Below are 17,494 nucleotides of genomic sequence, written 5' to 3'. Positions count from 1 at the left end.
GACCCCCCACGGGGGCGGGGCGGTGTGTTACTTTAAAATCTTAAATGGGACCCCCAAATTTTTATTGTAGATTTGGATTCTTTACGTAAAAATAAGCAACTTTTATTCGAGATATTTTTATAGATGGCGTTATAATTGGAAAAAACGATTATTGGAAATGGAAAATTAAATTAAAAATGACAAGCGCCCGCTAAAATGGAAAATTTTACTTAACTTTTTTTGATTTGAGGACCTAATAATCACAACCCAATTGGCCCCCATAACGCTCGAGTGACTGCACATTTAGCATACTTTACTCCCCTACTATAAATAATGAAAGTCAAAAATTTTCTACATCCAAAATTCCAGTCATAATTAAAAACCTTAATATCGGAAAACTAACACAGCTTTTAAAAAATGAACATTGGAATACAATTGATGTCAACAAAATATATTCTCAAATTGCATAATATGATACATTTATAAATAAGTTGAATAATTACATACAAACCTCTAGGGAGATAAAACGCTTAAATAAAAAAATATCAAAAAACCTTGGATAACGGTAGGGCTGATATATTTTATCAAACGACGAGATTTTCTTAAAAATAAATTAGTTTCTATATATAGTGTCTAGTTATCCTTACCACTATTGTCTATATTTATAATTTAATTTAAATTTTTAAGAATTACCTACCTATATAAAAGTACAGACTGAATGATGACGGTTATTGCAATAAAACTTGCAATGCATATTTACAACTTTGTAGTTTACCTACCTACAGCTTATTCATGTTTTTTGCTAATATCCAAGTGTTGTTATCATGTGTAGGCAGGCCCTGGCGGTTAGTCTTTATAAGTGTTGAAACATGGGATTTGGAAAGCAGGTAAAATGTGTAAGGAACCCTGTATTTCAATAAATTTTGTTTTCGAATTTTGTGAGGAATAGTTATTCTTCGTTTTTATTTAAAAGTACCTACATAAAAATTAAAATATATTAAGCAGTTACATTTTCTATGTGTGTACTTGTGTAGTTCAAAATGTCCCCATCAAATTAGAAACAAAAGAAGCAAAAAGCGCAATAAAGCGGGCGGTCCGCGGAACCATGCTCAGTACACCACTGAAAATAAGCATAATTTTAGGTGATGCTGACAGGGCGCGAGGATATATATCCACTGATATATATATCACGATATATATCGTGATATATATAATGATATTTATATTATATATATCGTGATATATACCAGTACTTTATTAGAAGAAGGTTAAAACCAACGACAATTGCTGTCGCCGTAGAAATTTGGATTCAACTGGAAAAAGATCTGAGTGATCAACCAATTCACTCTGTGAGCATCATTACGATAACTTTCCTGATGAGAACTAAAGGAAAGTTATCGGAAAGTTACTCTCATCAGGAAAGTTATCGTAATGATGCTCTGTGAGCATCATTACGATAACTTTCCTGATGAGAACTAAAGGGTTCGAAATGGCCATAGAAAGGGGGTAATGGTCTCTGAATTGAAAATAAAAATAATGCCTTCTTCTACCTACGTTCTTACTCACGTTTTGAGTATTAGGAGACAGTTTCGTTGATCTTTGCCTCGTTGAATTGACGTGTAGTGGAGTGCAACTATTTAGACCCCCACGTCTCTGCATTCATCACCCTTTATTCCTTGTAAATTGTAGAAGGATGGGGCATAGGTATAAGAGAGAATCTGTTTCCGAACTAAGAAATCCAAAGATTTTATTAAGTTTTTAAACATTTATTTGTTTAAAGATGGAGTCTTTTGGTTTCGACAATTTGTCAAATTAAGAACTTTTATTACAATTACAAAAGGAGGAATATGGCTCTAGGTTTGCCTCGTTTTTTGCCAGACTTACTGGACCATCGCTTTTTGGGAGAAAGACGTACTGCCGAACAAAAAGAACAGGCTTATGAATATTTTAATTCAACCAACACAGATTTTGTTCCGTTTGTAATGGCTCTAACTTCGAAGTCTAAACCTTTTCCGTCTTTCATGTATGGTCCAAATTTCAAAAAAACATCTGCTTGGCCTGATAAAAACATATTTATCGAACGAATTAACCAATTACTTACAGCAGTAGCCTCAACGGCAGGCATTGAAAGGTGCTTTTGAAGCTTTGGACTTGTGCATTCCAAATTACGAAATAATTTAGGAACCGAAAAGGCCTTGTATTCATGTTTAAATATTTAAACAGTTCTTCATACCAAAAACATGACAATTTGGAATGGATTTGGCCTGAACAAGAAACTGAAAGAAGGGAAAATGAAGAGGCAGAATTAAGTCTTGGGTGGTTTACTGGTTTTGATTGAGACACTTCCGATGTTAAACCATAATTTTACTTAATTTTCTAAATTTTGGTTTTATTTTTTAAATGTTCAGAATTTTAAGTTATTTTGGAAAAATAGAAATACCTATAATATGTTTAAATTAATGTTTTCAATATTTTTACTTAATATAGTTGTTACTTGGATACTCGTATCATTTTGTTTTCCGTTTATGCAACATACTACCATACGTACTTTTATATTTTTGTATTTTTTTTTTGAGTAAAAATATATCTTTTATACTGTTAAACATAACCAAAATTGATCGGTTTGAGATTGTGAGCTCATACTTATATCTGGGATCATTAATCACAAACACAGGGTCACTACAGGAAGAAATAAAACGTAGATGTGATCTAGCAAAAGTCGCCACAGCAAAAATGACCACAATATGGAAGGACTCTCAAATTTCAAGAGCGTTAAAGATTAGGTTGATCAACTGCTTAATATTCCCAATTCTGACCTACGGATGTGAATCTTGGACCCTGAGAAATTCGGAAAGAAGAAAGATAGACGCCACTGAAATGTTCTGTTGGAGACGAATGCTACGAATTCCTTGGACCAACCATAGAACAAATAATTCAATTTTAAGACAGCTAAAAGTTAGCCAACGACTCTCATGTCCATCTCCAACAATTAAAATACTTTGGACATGTTATGAGAGCAAACACTGAAAATATGGAAAGGCTCATTATACAAGGAAAGGTGGAAGGCCGAAGATCACGAGGAAGATCCCCAACAAGATGGATCGATCAAATTACGGTAACATGCAAAAGACCTATGCATGAGTTAAAAGAAATGACCAGAGACAGAGATCTTTTGGAGACGGACAATACACGACATCACGTCGACCACTACACTCCCTCCGGGGGTCAGGATTGAAGAGAGAGACTGTTACATTCTACATTTAGAGTCTTATTTTGGTCAATTTAGTTTCTCTATTGAAATGTTTTCCAAAATATCATAAATATCATATAAATATCACATTTTGGATATATATCGGATATATATCATATACATTCGATATTTTGATATTTATATAAATATCATGGATATTTTGTACCCTGGATGCTGATGCATAAATTTTGAATCTATGTGTAAAATCTACGTATTCAGAGCGAAACTTGCTTAAGAATAATATTTATTATTATTATCCCGGTTATTTACAGCGTTCTTCGCCTTCCGGTTCCCAGTTTCCAAATTCGTCGGTCGTTCCATTCGCCAGGGTGAAGATTCCTTTCCGATATTGCCTTCTGAATGCCGCCTAGCCATGATTGTTTCGACCTTCCTCTCTTCCTTCTGCCCCTTGGCGTCCATTTTAGAATTTGTTTTGGCAGTCTGTCGTCGTCCATTCTTTCTACATGGCCATACCAGATCAGTTGTCTCTTTTGAATTTCGTCTATGATGGTTGATTTGACTGCCATTATGTTCCTGATTTGGCCATTTTGTACTCTTTCAAGCCTTGATTTTCTAGCCGATCTTCTCCAGAAGTCCATTTCCAATGCAAGTAGGCGTCGTTCCAGGGATTTAGTAAGTTGCCATGTTTCGCATCCATAGAGCACTATACTTTTAAAGATGGAGTTAAAAATAAGATGTTTTCACTCAAAAAAATTTAGTTCGTAATATTGATTAACAGTGATTACTGAATAGTATTTCGTTGTCACAACAATTTAATTTGTTGTTTCAACGAACTTTTAGACATTGACGAATGTATTTGATTATTGTCACAATGATTGAATAATAATTGTGAGAATAACTAGAGTACATTAATCAATAACACTCAATTTATTCAGCCAATAACTTAGTTTCGCATATTTAATAAATACTGTTAATTCTGGCAGCAACTCACGTTCTTGATTTCGTAGATGACAAGCAATTACCTTGGTTTATCGTGACAACGTACAGATTTCATTAAAACAATGTACAAATGTTGTTAATATAGAGTAATATATGATTATTGAATAGATGTAAATTGATTGTTGTGACAACGAATGCATTAATCAATCTACTACTGCATTTAATTCCCACAATCAATGCGTACATTGTGACAATAATCGTAGTTGTTGAGACAATAAATGTTTTGCTTGACCATTTGAAAGTTAACGGCTTTTCCTTATCGTGATACCCCTAGCTTCTCTGTGTTACCGAAGTGCCGAATAATAATTGCATTTCGTTTTCAAGTGTAGTCCGTAGTAGAAGGAAGTTTTTGTGTGTCTATTATCGTGAAATTTCGGTCGAATTCTTTTTAAATATATTCATTTTTTTCGAATCCTGAAAAAACTAATTATTATTTTTGAAAATTTAAATGCAAAATAAAATATTACAGTATTATCGAGGGTCTGAAGTCCCTGAGAACCTCTATAATGATTATTTTAATAAGTCACAGGGGTGAAAAAGAGAAAATTTAGTATGATTTTTAATTTCAAATAGGCATACCATTTAACAGAAACTTTTTGTTTATTCTAAGGGACTTTCTGCCCTCGGTAATAATGTAATATTTTATTCTGCGTTTAAATTTTTCAAAAATACTTATTAGTTTTCTCAGAATTCCAAAAAAAAAATGAATGCGTTTAAAAAGAATTAGATAGAAATTTTGCATCTGCGCTCTCAAAAAGGATTAAAGTGTTATACATTTTTGGAATCACTATTTCAAACGCTTTTAAATAAGCTGTCACATGACGTACTTTCCCATTAAAAAAATCAAAATTACGCCTCGCCTGTCACCTGAAGAGGGATCGTGTAAAGTTCGAAACATTGATGTTATAATATACTTTGATTATTTTAAAAATCGACCTGTCCGAGCGTTTTGCTTATGTGCTAAAAATAAATAAGTTAACAAGGGGGCGGGGGAGTGTAACACTTATTCCAGTACAATGTATAAGTGAAATCATATGAAAAATCACACAGTGTACAGTCCTTTAGGTTAAGGACAAAAAAGGGGGATTTAAAAAATTATTATTAATCAATTAATATCATACATTGGGCTATTGCATGCAGTAATTATTAATATAAAATACGTTCATAGTAGGAATGAACGAAACTGATTGTAAGAATGAATAGAATTGATTGTAAGAAAAACCGTATTTATTGTGGGAATGAATGGAATTAATTGTAACAATAAACGGAAATAATTGTAGAAATAAACGAAATACGTTATAGGTCTGGATCCCGCGTATGAAAAAAAGTTGATTAATAGCAAGCTGAAAATTTGTTAATAGCTTATGGGTGTCTAATCGGACAAACTTTGATATATGGGAACGCTGGAACAGGGGCAGTTTTAAGTGTGGAACAGGTTAAAAATTTGGAACGGTCACACCACGAAAACGGCACATTTATTTTGTCCGACAGAACAGACTTAAACTCTCCGAACAGAGATTAAACTCTCATGCAAAAATCAGACTGCTATTTATCACCTGTCATAATTCCTGTCATTTGACATATTCTACATGTTCCACTCATTAAAACGCCCATTTGGTGATAAATAGCAGTCTGATTTTTGCATGAGAGTTTAATCTCTGTTCTAAGAGTTTAAGTATGTTCTGTCGGACAAAATACATGTGCCGTTTTCGTGATCTGACCGTTCCAAATTTTTAACCTGTTCCACAATTAAAACTTCCCCTGTTCCAGTGTTCCCATATATCAAAGTTTGTCCGACTAGCCGCCCTTAAGCTATTAACAAATTTTCAGCTTGCTATTAATCAACTTTTTTTTCATACGCGGGATCCAGACCTATTAGGAGAAATAACACTGTTATTGACACAACGAATAGTTTTCGTCGGTCAATTAACGACGTTGTTGTTTCAATAAATAGTGTTCGTTGACTCAGTGAAGAGAGTTCGTAATATCAATAAATAGTGTTCGTTGACTCAGTGAACAGAGTTCGTAATACCAATAAAGTGATATTAATACATAATGAATGTTCATCCATTCAATAAACGTAATACATTGGCTCAACGAACGAAAATAATGAATTGATGAACATCGTTTTGTTGTCCCAATAAAACCAAGAATTGGACAAATTTTAAATATTGCGTTTGTTGTCTGAATTAACATTTTTATTGATATTACGTACCTTTTTCGTTGAGTGTTCTTTGATTAGATAGTTCTTTTGACCATAGCATCGGGTTTAGGCATCCAATCACCCTTTTTCCTTTCACGATCCTTTGCTCTATCTCTTTTTCGGTGCGCCCACTCTTGTTGATTGTTGTTCCCAAATATACATATTCCTCACAGTTCTTGATTGTTTCTTGTTCGTTAACTATTAGATCTTCTACTTCAGTCCCGATGCATAAGTATTGCGTTTTGTTTCTATTTACAGAAAGGCCCCACTCTTCATATGTTTGAAATAACCGTCTTGTCATGAATTCTAAATCTTCCTTATCCGCTGCTACTACGACTTGGTCGTCCGCGAAATGTAGAGTATACAAAGTTGTATCATCTTCAAGTTGAATTCCCATCCCTGAACAAGATCTTCTCCAGTGTTTTAGTGCTTCATTTAACCCTCCGTTAGTCGCTAGGATAAACGGAGCATCAAGAATCGCTACGGTGTCAGAGACCGACAATTAAAAAAAAACAGTTATTGCTATAAAATTCATACAAATATTTTATATTGTGTATAGGAATGACTGAAAAATATTTTTGAAAATGTTTTATTGAAAAACAACAGATATAAAATGAAAAACCCTAGTATAACAATATACATATTTTTATTTGTAATATAAAAATATTCGCTAGGAACCATTTCCCATAATTCCAACAAACGTTTTTGTTCGGCTTCAAAGGCCATCTGTAAATAAGATTTGACCAAAACTTACCGATAAAATGCAATAATAAGATGCTAAATCTTTACCTGAACTGCAAGTTATGTCAATAAAGTAATAACCACACCGTTAGTCGCTACGGAGTCTTACACTGAAAATAGCTATAAAACTCGCACAACTGTACCCAAGTAGGTAAGAATGTATACTAACACGAGGTTAGTTGATAGGAAGAGGTACAGAAAGTGGCGATAGAAAAAACCAGTTATTTTGTAAATCCAGAATGACTAATTCTGTCGTCGGTGTGTGACACCGATAGCGACTAACGGAGGGTTAAATAGATCTTAAATAGTACTGGGGAGAGGCAGCACCCTTGTCGCAATCCTTTTGTTACTGGAAATTCTTCTGATAAGGTGTTGTTTAGTTTGATTTTTGATGTGGCTTTATTTATTTTATTTTATAGTTGTTTGACCGCGGCGATGATCGTGTTATTTAAGGAAGATCGTTCAAGAGACTGCCACAGCTTTCTCACAGGAATCGTGTCATATGCTTTTGTGAGATCCACAAATAAAAGATGTATTTCCTGGCTTCTTGCAACTTTCTTTTCATTAAGTTGTGTTAGGGTAAATATGTGGTCTACGCAAGATCTTCCAGCTCTAAAACCTGCTTGCTGTTCAATTTCATGAGGTTCGTACTCTTGCTCAATCATGTTTTTTAAGATTTTACCAAACAGCCTGCTAAAGGTACTAGTGACCGAGATGCACCTGTAGTTTCCGCAGATATATTTTGGACCTTTTTTGTGAATTGGAGTAATCCATGCTTCTTTCCAACTATTCGGGATTTCTTCCCCATTCAAGTATTTTGTGAATAGCACTTTAAAACCCTTAAGATCCTGAATTAATTTATTTAGATAATTTTATTTTTTTTTAATTTTGATGTATTCAGGAGAAGGTTTTAAAACAAAATACATACATTTTTTTCTTAATTATTTTTGATTTTTTAGAAAATTGCCGTTACATATTTGTAACGCTAGGAAGATATAGGAGCAAACATTTAAAGTATTTCCGAATATAAATTTCAAAATAACAAACAAATACAAAACTAGATAAATGAAAAATCATAATCAAGTTATTGTAGATGAAAATCTATGTTCCACTTGATGCACACTCCCACATTGCACTTGCAATCCATGGTACGCACATATGAACTACAGCATTCATCTGCAAAACGTCTCATTTTCTTATCAGGAATATAGGTCAGGAGATAATCAATCTCATCATAGCTTATATCTACGACTACTTGGACGAAGATGGCCTGCCTGCATCTTTTGGTTTGGTACCATATTTCGTAAGATACGATGTTACTAGATACCTTCGAAATTCTAGTGGTGGCATAGAATCATAGGATCTATTATGTCCAGTTATGTCCAGCATCAATGTAAATAGACCATTATGTCTATAGTTACGTCCAGCATCAATGTAAGTAGACACCACCATCATTTTTTAGAGCAAATTCCTACTTGGTATCTAGCTACATTCGGGTCCATAAGATCAACTTCAACTTTCCTTTCACTAGTTTTTTAGCTTTTACTGATGATCTGGAAGGCTAAGCCTCGTCAATATCATCATATCTTTCGAAATCTCTTTCACTATTTCGTAAAACAAGTTCAACAGGTGTTCTTAGAATTCTCTCAGACAGCCTGTTAAAATCATTATATTCCTCATCACCAAACTCCTCATCTGTAAGTACATTCAATTCTGGGATTTCAGTACCTATATATAGGCATCAACGTCTAAAGTTTCAACGGCATCAATCATCTCCAGCGCTTCTTGAAGAGAAAACCCTTTTCTGGAACAAACAATACGTTACAATTTCATAAGTTCCGATTTTTGCTCCCATATGTTCCTAGCGTTACATATATGTAACACCAAAAATTAAAGGCATTTTTTACAAAACCAGGATAAAATTTGTAAAAATTTATATTAACAATAAGAAAAGACATTAATTTATTCTTAATTGAAAACACTTTAAACAAAATATAATAACAAAAGAATAGTAAAAATATACTTACTCAAACTTGAGATCCATTTTTACCATAAATAATAAACACCGTCACATAAAACACTCAACTAAATAAACAGGTTAGATCAAATCCTCGAACCAACTGCTGAAAACTAGTAAACAAGTGTCCCTTGAAAGTCTTGTATCATCATCTAGTTAAAATTAGAATCACTTCCCCAATTGAAGGCTTAAGATTTTAGCGGTTTTTGCGTTACATATATGTAACGCTAGGAGCTTAAGGGTTAAGATACCTTAGTAGTTTTGGTGTTCCGTGTTTTAGAAGTTCTGCTGGTATGTTCTCCGACCCGGATGCTTTGTTGTTCTTCCACGCTTACGTATTCACCGTGTACTCGTATACGTTGGGGTGAATCAGTGTTATAGATATCTCTGTCTTCATTTAGTTCCCTTGCGTAATGCTACTTCCATGCATCTATCTGGATGGGCTGTATTCGACTTTTGTTTGATGTGTCGGTTTTCAAGGTTTTTATTAATTTCCAAGCCACTGATGATCGCGCTCCTCTGATGTAACAGTCAACTTCTTTACATTTTGCATCCCATGTTTCGTTTTTGTTGTTCCTTGTCATTTCTTTAAATATTCTTTGTTGATCTTTGTATATCACTTTATCTTCAGGGTTCTTAGTGTTCAGCTATCTTTTGTACGCTTCCTATTTCTTATTTCTTTGTTCTTCCAACTGTGTGATTCCAAGTGATTTTTCCCGCTGATCTGTGGACTGTACTGGTCTCTTCGCCTAGAGCTTCTTGGGCTGCGTTGTGAATACATCCCGTTATATTATGTTCGTATAATTGGTTGGTTTCAGCAGTTAGGTATTCTTCGAGTAGTTTCTCGTTTAATCTGTTTTGGTATAACATTTTCGAATAATATTTAACGTGCTTTAAACTTTTACTTGACAAAGAAACAATATAAAAGAAATGTGCGTAGTTTAAAATAACTAGGTAGGTATATAGACCTGGATCCCGCGTACCAAAAAAAGTTGATTAATAGCAAGCTGAAAATTTGTTAATAACTTAACGGTGTCTAGTCGGACAAACTTTGATGTATGGGATTACTGGAACAGGGAAGTTTTAATTGTGGAACAGGTTAAGAATTTGGAACGTTAGACTACGAAAACGTTCAATGTATTTTGTCGGACAGAACTTCCAATTGATGTTTACCATTGAATGTTACCATTTCATTAAACTCTCATGAAAAAATCAGACTTGTGTTTATTACCAACTGGGCATTTTAATGAGTGGAACACAAAGAACATGTCAAATGACAGGAATCATGTTGGTTAGTAATAGCAGTCTGACTTTTGCATGAGGATTTAATGAAAGGGTAACAAATCAATTGGATGTTCTGTCCGACAAAATACATGGGACTACAAACTTCCCCTGTTCCAGTGTTCCCGTACATCAAAGTTTGTCCGACTAGACACCGTTAAGCTGTTAACAAATTTTCAGTTTGCTATTAATCAACTTTTTTTTTGGTACGCGTGATCCAGGCCTAATAGTTTTTGTTATCTTTCGATTGCTGGTTCCATTCAGCCACGAGTACCTACCCTGCAATATTTCTCCTGTCCTCTCCCTTTTCATGATTGATATTGTTTTTGATTAGTTTAGTCACTTCTTTAGGGGAGTTTTTTAAAATACTGATTTTTTCTTTTCAGATTATAAGGTGTGTACCAACAGCAACGTGAGTATAATAAATAGTATAGGATTTTTTGAATACACGAAACTATGTTACTTTGAAACCGTGTAAAAATGTAAATGATTTGAATACATGTAAATGGTATAAAGCTTTCTAGCTCTCCTCAGACGTCAGTCATCTTCAGAGTTGATGTATCCTCAGAATATCTTCAACACTCTGCAAATTATTTCCTAGTATTTTTCAAGAATTTGTCTTGATACGAATATCTGGTCTATTGTTGACCGACCAGGTCTGAATAAACTTCTGTATTCTAGTGTGACCAACTCCAATTCAGTTGAATTCGGGACAAGGCTGAAAAAATATCTGAAACCCGGGACTTTTCAATGAAAATCGGGCCATTTTTTTTAATATAGAACTAATATTATCATTTTATTTACACAATTTAACATTTTTATGTTGACAATAATACTTTTGATGGGATTCAGCCACAGTTGGTTGTAATTATAATTACATTTTTGATAGTTTTTGACAACTTCAACTTCCCATCCGGAAATTGTTCTCAAAAAAGGAAAAATTAGAAAATCAACTGATGTTGGATTTCCATGTAAACATAACCTTAGGTTAATATAAAAATGTAATTATCATTACAACCAATGGTGGCTTAATCCCATCAAAAATATAATTGTTATACATGCCAAAAGAAAACTGCTTCAGAACATTTTTATGTTGATTACCTTTTACTATTGTAGCTTGTTTCTTAAAATAATATTTGTCTTGCGATAAAATCTAATACCACGATATAAAATTATGCATTTTGGATGTGGTATGAGAATATTACAGTCTAGAACTTGTCGACTTTTTTCGTCCCACCAATTCAATTTGATGTGAATTCTTAGAAAAATATCGTATTGAAAATTTCCAAATAGAATTTTATCAAAAAGTTGAAAATTCGGATGACCCGGAAGCCTTGACCGGGACGCCGGGACACGACTTCGTAATTCGGGCCATGTCCCGGATTTTTCGGGCTAGTTAGTCACACTAGTATTCACCCATAATTTCTTCATAACATGGACTCAAGCTGTGAGTATTTTTTATACATTGTATTCAAGCGTGTTATCTGTGTGTAATTGTCACATTCAAGCTGATTGTCTTTTTTGTGAAGTGGACGCAGAATTTTTTTGCTCGTATTCCCAAGCTGTTGCAGTAACTTTGTCAGTTTTGTTTGTTAAGTGTTCTTCTTAATATTTGTAGAGTTCTACAGGGATTAAGTCATTGCCTAGCGCTTAGTACTCATAAGCAATCATTAGCTATCAAATAAAAAATTTCTAAAAAACTTACGTATGGATTAGAATATAAATTATCAAGTTAAAGGTCAGTTACCAATAGTATAACCTTACATTCATAATTAATACTCATAACATTTTTTCTACAATCACCCACCAAAACATCGTTTTAAATAAAACACGTCAGTCAATAAAGTTGTTTATGAAAAAGAAGATTACCAGATTAAAGCGGGGAAGATAATAACTTGTTACTTGTTATAATTAATTATAATTTGTATAGTCTGTAGATTCTTTAAACAACCTGATTGCTAAGGAGTAGTACTGTTACATTTAGATTATAATATTATGTAGTTTGTTTTTATTTATTGTGACTGGCATATCTCTTTGTATTTTTCCACGTTCCCGCTGATGGTCATTTATTGAAAACGGAAACCCTCAATGTCAGTCGGTTGGATTATTTTTATTTCATAAAAGAATTAAAAAAGTATATTCAAATTATGTTTCAAACGGAAAAATTTACTATATCTAAATAATATTAATATTATACTCAGAAGTAATGGACCACTTTTTGATCATTGTATGTTTTGTCCGAGTATCGAGGAGATAGCCTGATTTATGCCTCCACCTATAACCCGCAAACCAGGATTTTATCTCAAAGTGTACTCTGATTACTCTACTGGTCACAGCAAATGGAGACTAGCTAACAATATTGAGTGTCACCGTGCCTTGACAAAGGCTGAAGGAATGAGGATCAGGAGAGTAAGAGTGCTCTTCTTTATAGAAGAAAACCCTACCTACATCCCTTAGGAGCCCTACCTGCCCCATCTGGTTGGTCCACAGGTGGTATTATTCTATAAAAGAGACCTTAATAAAAAATACTAAGAACCACAGAGAACTATAATTGAATCGTTTATTTCAGAAAGCGGTCAAGTCACAAGTATCTACTTTTGAGAAAACCAAGTTTACACACTGTTTACATTCAACAAACAATCACTTTATATAAAATAAAAATTCTACCTAACAACCTGGAGTATTTGTCAAAAAGTGTTGTATTTTTTAAAAATGTATCTTGTTAATTTGTTTAAGAAAAAAAAATTAATATTTTGCTCTCATTTTGTCAAGATTTGTCACTTGACCCCTTTCTGAAATAAACGATTCAATTTCTATAACTGAATTTTCTATAACATTTCATTATCGTGTTATGATAGACAGTAAATAAAAAATCTTATCTATTTTAGTAATCAAACATACTTAAATTAACTACCGCATGAAATACTTCAAATCCAAAATCCTAAAAAAAATATCTCCATGATTTACATAATTTCTACCAGTCACTCCTATCATAAATCAAGTAGATAGTGGATAGAACAGCTGGGCAATTACTTTATAGGTTATCGAGTACTTGACCTCTACTTGTCTTGGCTAAAAACTATATTTATGAGGAAGGACGTAAAATGTCTGTGGTAGAATTTGTTCTTACAAACGTTCTAAAATCAACAAGAATTTTAATAGAAATTTTGGCAGATATCGGCGAAATTACAAATTTTGAAGACTATATCTTTGAGTTGGAAGTCAGAACGTCAAATAAGTAAGACTTATTAAGTTAAGACTGTTGGTAAGAAATCAGAACGAACACCATTTCAAGGTTTTTTTCTATCAGAATCATGTCATGGACAGACGACAGACAGACAACATCATGCTTTCAAGAAGGGCCTGTCGGTTTCTAATCTTCCTTATCTTGTTTAATCAATTCGCATACTTCTGGCATCTTTAAGCATATTCCATTTCTTCGCCCATGTTTATTTCTATTTTATAGTATTAATTTCTGTAGTCTTATGTATCTATATATTTCTATGAGCATTTCTGCCACTACTAGTCGATGTTATGATATCAGTTCTGCATTTATTATGTCTGTGTGTTCTTGATTTTTGTGATCATATTTTGCATATGCACAATATAATTTAATATACCTACTTTTTGTATTTCTTTCTTCTTCTGCTACATGTGTATATCTGTGGTCCATTGGGTGATCTAAGAAGGTGTTTCCTACTACTAGGTTGTTTTTATGGCAAGGAGGTGGTAAATCTTCTAAAGACCGTACAAGGTCGTGTCCCTTTAAGAATGACCTGGCAAGTCTTGGATTCAGTGTAGAAGGAGCCATCAGCACGCAGTGCCCCCTGAGGAGTCGTGCTCACAGATACAACCATAACTTCCATAAATTCATTCCCACATCCGAACTACTCATGCAGTAGGTCCTATCCAGACCGGTACATCACATGAATAGCCCGTCATCTCTCTGTCTTTCTCTTTATCTCTTTCATTCTCTCATCACTCTCTTATCTTTAGTGCAGATTTCTCTCTAATATTTCCTTCTTTCCGACAATTCGTTATTACCTCCAGTATTTCCGTGTATTCAGTCTTTCCCCTCATTGCTACCTACATTATGGTATGTATTTGCATTTACCCTAACTACCTTCCTCTGTAATTCGTTACCACGACCCTACATCCTGTGCAGTTTCCATCCGAAACCTTCCCTATCTTTTCCAGGTAGGTCCTGAAGGAACCGTGCCGAAGTTATGAACTGGATGAAAAAGTAATTAGTATCTCACAAAGCAGTTCGGCCATTCTGCGCTATTTGGAATTAAGACCCTCATCCAGGTCGCCCTAGGCTCATTTGTCCATTCTTCCTTTCCCTTCGTTATTATACCACTTCCATTCAATTTCTCCTTTTGACAGTACCTGGTGCTCCCACGTTGGACGTAATCCTTATTAGCACCGAAGAACTCTCCTCTGCCTTGCGAACGATGTTTTTAACGTGCTCACCAAAAAGTCACCTTGTATCTACTACTACTCCCAAGTACTTTACTTTTTTGGCAAGTAAGATCCTTTCTCCATCCAGAACAGGACAAAAACTATATGGTCTCTGGCCCTCAGAAGCTTGATAGACTAAGAGCCGCTATAGGTGAAATTTGCTAATCATTTTAGGCACCATAAGAGTCTATAAATTAAATAGTAAAACCTAAAAGAAAACGTATGAACACTGTGCCGTCACTTTTAGTGGCACATGCGTCGACAGTGGCGTATCAAACTTTTCACTTATGGAAGGGATAAATAAATTAAAAAGTACCCTCCTTCACTCCCTAGTGAAGATTTAGCTAGTAGAAAGGTAACAAATTGATATAATATGAACAGCACCTGGATGGTTGGTGGAGAACTAGTCGGGGGTTGAAAACTAACTTTTGAATAAATAACAATATTGTCGATGAAATAGTCACACACTTACCTAAGGCTTATGCAGGTTCTTTCTATTTCGTCGTAATAAAACTCTAAAATTATGGAAGGGATAAATAAATTAAAAAGTACCCTCCTTCACTCCCTAGTGAAGATTTAGCTAGTAGAAAGGCAACAGATTGATATAATATGAACAGCACCTGGATGGTTGGTGGAGAGCTAGTCGGGGGTTGGAAACTAACTTACTTACTTACTTACTTACTTAGTCCTAAGCCTTTCTACCTTTAAGTGTAAGGCTGGTGGAGTTGAGTTTGGCATTGTAGTCTCCATGCTTTCCGATCTTGCGTTAGGTTTCTTGCACTTTCCAATGTCAATCCCTTCTTCTCGACTTCTTTCCTGATTTCATCTACCCACATAACTCTTGATCTTCCTCTTTTATTTTTCCCCTGCACTCTCGTTTCGAACACCCGTTTTGTAAGCCTCTCGTTCGACATTCTACACACGTGCCCGAACCATTTAAGTTGTCCCTCCACTATTTTTTCATTGATTGGTTCCAGTTTTAGGTTTTGTCTAATTGTTTCGTTTCGTATTTTGTCTGTCCTCTTCCTGTTTGCTATTTTCCTCAGGAACCTCATTTCCATAGCATTGACTCTGGATTTTTGTCTCCCCGTCAACGTCCATGTCTCGCTGCTATACATGATTGTTGGTCTAACTACTGATTTAACGACTGCCGTTTTTACTTTCTCCTGTATCTCTTTTTTCCCCAAAAATGTTGTTTTCATAGCGTTAAATAAGCTTCCTGTTCGTCCCATTCTCTCGTTTATTTCCATGTCTTGTTTACCATTTGCTTCGATTATTACTCCTAGGTATTTAAAATATTCCACTTGCTCTAGTTGTTTCCCGTCTAATTCTATTGCGTGTGTCTTCTTCGTATTTGAAATTATCATTGTTTTTGTTTTCTCTGTATTAATTTTCATATTTATGTTTGATAGTTCTTCTTCTAGGATTTCAAGATTGTTCTGTAGGTCTTCTCTGTTTTCTGCTATCAATACCATGTCGTCTGCGAATAGTAGCTCCGATAGTTAAGTCCATTTCATTTGCCAGTATCCTAATGTTAGTTTTCTCATTCTTCTCTTGGCTTTCTTTATCGCTTCATCCAGTATCACTGAGAATAGCAGTGGACTCAGCACGCATCCCTGTTTGACGCCTTGACTTGTAGTAAATTCTCTGGATTCCTCGTTATTGGTTCCTATTGTATTTGTATTATTTTTGTACATATCCTCTATTACTTCTATTATGTGTCTGTCGACTCCCCTTTCTTTTAGTGTCTTCCATACGTCCTTTCTTCGAATTCTGTCAAACGCCTTTTCCAGGTCAATGAAGCACATATGTATCTCTCTATTCTTCTTGATTAACTTCTCACTTACTTGTCTTAATGTGAATATTAGGTCTTGCGTGCTTCTGTCCTTCCTGAATCGACACTGTGTGTCTTCCATAGTTATTTCTATTTGGGTTTTTATTCTTGTTTCTATTATTCTCGCGAATACCTTCTCAGGGATACTTGATATGGTGATACCTCGGTAATTATTACAGTTTCTCTTGTCTCCTTTTTTGTGTATTGGTAGTATAATGTCTTTCTTCCAGTCCTTTGGTAATTCTGCTCTATTTATGATATCATTCATTAGTTCTTTCATGCTATTAATTCCCTCTGTCCCCATGAATTTTATCATTTCCGGGGTAATATGATCCTTGCCTGGTGCTTTGCCCAATTTTACTCTTCCTATTGCTTTCTCTAATTCCACTCTTGTTATGGATTCCACTTGTTGTTCTTCATTCCTTTCTTGTATCTCCCCTATGTTGTCCGTGTCTGCATGAGTTAGCTCTTTAAAATGTTCTCTCCATCTTTCCATTATTTGTTTTTCTTCTGTTAGTACGTTTCCATTCTTGTATTTTATATTCGGCATCGTGTGCTCTTTCTTTTGTCTGATTTGTTTTAATGCGCCGTAGAAGAGTTTTTGATTTTCCCTATAATTTTTTGTCATTTTTTGTCCAAATCTCTCCCATGACCTTTCCTTTCCTGCTTTCACCGCTATTTTAACCTCTTTCCTTTTTTCTTTATATGACTCGTAATCTTCCGGGTGTTTTGTACTTAGGTATCTCTTCCATTTTTCTTTTTTGTTCT

The 17,494-nt window shown here is 34.4% G+C and overlaps 1 protein-coding gene across 2 annotated transcripts in view; it reads left to right on the top strand.

Annotated features, from left to right (window-relative positions):
* The window catches only part of LOC126881679 (elongation of very long chain fatty acids protein AAEL008004-like), a 210,586-nt gene that overhangs the window by 47,287 nt on the left and 145,805 nt on the right, over positions 1 to 17,494 (top strand). The window contains exon 2 of one of the 2 annotated variants that reach the window (XM_050646083.1): positions 10,818 to 10,843. The gene's annotated coding sequence lies outside the window, so the exon portion shown is untranslated. Of the gene's footprint in view, positions 1 to 10,817; positions 10,844 to 11,675; positions 11,879 to 17,494 lie in introns of those variants that run through there. The other variant, XM_050646084.1, reaches the window with a different exon arrangement.

The sequence above is a fragment of the Diabrotica virgifera genome, chromosome 3 (assembly GCF_917563875.1).
Source record: "Diabrotica virgifera virgifera chromosome 3, PGI_DIABVI_V3a".
Lineage (NCBI taxonomy): Eukaryota > Metazoa > Arthropoda > Insecta > Coleoptera > Chrysomelidae > Diabrotica > Diabrotica virgifera.
Note: the sequence above shows the minus strand (reverse complement) of the source record. Positions and strands in the feature narration are given on the sequence as shown.